General features: G+C 25.5%; 1 long non-coding RNA gene across 1 annotated transcript; it reads left to right on the top strand.

Moving 5' to 3' along the window:
* On the top strand, positions 1-615 carry LOC101512061 (uncharacterized). The gene is made up of 3 exons (XR_190394.3): positions 1-47; positions 339-427; positions 546-615. It is a non-coding gene; the product is annotated as an uncharacterized lncRNA (long non-coding RNA).
* The last annotated feature ends 1,778 nt before the right edge of the window (positions 616-2,393 follow it).

The following is a 2,393-nucleotide window of genomic DNA, read 5'->3' as shown; positions in this document are numbered from 1 at the left end:
AAGTTCATCTCAAGCCCTTCCTCTGTTCCATTACTAAGAAAGTTAAGGTATGTCATGAATAATGAATGTATGTTGTAGGATTTTAAATAGCAGTCACATTAGAATTTTTTGATATTATAAAGAATCATGGTCAAATGTGGCTGATGTGACTTCAATTTTTATGTTGCAGATTAAGATGCGATTGCAAACATTTATTTAAAACATTATAGTATTAGTATACTTCTAAATTTCTAATGAGAAGAACAATTATTGAGAAGTTTGCAAGTTCTATTAGACAATAATAATTAAAGTGGTTCAAAATCAGAATAATATTTTAATTTGTGTCTTGTGGTGTATAGGATCTTGATGAGCAATCTTCAGACAGTTGATTTGAAAGGCCTTATAAATCAACAAAAATTAGCATTTTGGATCAACTTGTATCATGCATGTATGGTAGAAATTTCTTTTATAAATCTCAATTTTGATAGTTCAATCTTATAGGACAGTGTCAGCAATGTATTATATGATTAATGTATGACTATTATATTATGTTCCACATTCTGCAGATGTGCAATTTTGGTTGTAAGCCATGGGGATCCCCTGCAAATCTTGCAAACAATTCTGCCTGCTGCTAATTTGCAAACAATTCTGCTTGCTGCTAATAAACACAAGGGTCCCTCTTATGATGACTTAGCTTCAATGTTAGAGGCAGTTTAGGTGGCACCGATCTTGTCCCAGCACTGCCAACACACAATGCAAACTGGAGAGCTCAAGGGAGTCATTTAAGGTTTAGCATAGAGCCAACTTACTCTTTTGGTTGGATTTGGATCCCATATTCCATTATTTACTTTTTATATTCATAACCAAAACTTTTTGGAGTATTTATCAAAATATGAAATTAGTTTGCAATTTATCACAATAAATGTTAAGAAATTTATTATATCTTCTGTTGAAAGTTTATAATATTTTAGAGTAAAATAACTATTTATTATAAATTTTAATAGAATTAGTAAAATTAAATTATATTTTACGGTATGTTTTAATGACATTAGTTGATAAAAATAAATTAAAAATTTAAATTTAATTTACTAGTATTAATAATTTAGAATTACAATTAGTAGGGAGATAAAATAAAATAAATTTGATTTAATAAATAATAATAATATTTAATGACAGACAATACCGTAGGAATAGATCAATTTTTTTATTTATATTAATCTTATATTTAGTGACAGACGATGTTGTAGGTAGAAATCAAAAACATGTAGTGACAATCCTCAGAACATGGAGTGACACTCCTCAAAGTGTAGCAGGACGCCCCCTTAAAGTTGACACTAATTTTGAGTGTCACTCAAAGTATTATTGACCTTTACCTACAGTTTTTTACGTTTAGTGACAAAATTTGTATGTCACGATAAGTCAATTTTTTTGTAGTGAAAGTTCTTTCTCAAAAAGAATCTTTTCCCGTTTAGTCTATACAGGGATACAATTACCCATTTGAGAATTGTTGTATTTTAAAATGTGGAGATCATGGAAAAACTGACTTGGTCTATTGCATAATTTTTTATAGGTGTCTATAAATGGAACAATAAAATACTTGGTTGAGTAACTTGTTCTCACGAGGTCTTGATATTTATTTATTTAAGCACTTCAATTAAGAGTAAATATCTCCAATAAATATTACTCCATTTCATACGCATGTTAGTCAAAGATCAAATATCTAGTCTCTTTTTTATTGTAAACATGTATTTTTTAATATATTTTTCATGCGTATTTACAATATTTTGAAGAGTATATCTTTTCATGCGTATTTACAATATTTTAAAGAGTTTCTTCCTCCTAAAAAATTATTTTAAATTTCAATTTTTATATTCATATTTTTATTACTTTTATTTTAAATTTGTGGCATTTAAAATAATTATTTGAATTTATTTCAACTTAAAAAAAAATATTTATTTATGTGGATGAACATACTATAATGTTCTAAACGTGTTTACAAAAAATCATTTAAAATCTTTAAAGTTAAAGGACATTTAAACATATTTCGTTTCAATATAGGAACTAAACATACTTGTAAGATAATTTTATAAGAATTAAAAAAATTATCCATTTTATTTTTAAATCATATTTAAATGATAATTTATTTTTTAAATTAAAATTAAATTAGTTTTCAACAAGAAAACTTATATTTTTAATATTGTGACTCTATTGTACTTACAAGTTTGTAGTGTTAAAACTGATATTTTTTTAGACTTAATAATTTTTTTTCATTTTTATGTGTCAATATTTATTTCTCCATTCTAAAAAAAACAAAAAACTATCTCAAACTTTGAAATTCAAAAATCCAGAACCGAAACTCAAAATTAAATAAAACTGATTTTTTGAAATTTAAAAATATAAAACAGATATTTTTT

Source organism: Cicer arietinum, chromosome 3 (genome assembly GCF_000331145.2).
Source record: "Cicer arietinum cultivar CDC Frontier isolate Library 1 chromosome 3, Cicar.CDCFrontier_v2.0, whole genome shotgun sequence".
Taxonomy (NCBI): domain Eukaryota; kingdom Viridiplantae; phylum Streptophyta; class Magnoliopsida; order Fabales; family Fabaceae; genus Cicer; species Cicer arietinum.
The sequence above is the reverse complement of the archived record's forward strand: the minus strand, read 5'-3'. Positions and strand labels throughout refer to the sequence as shown.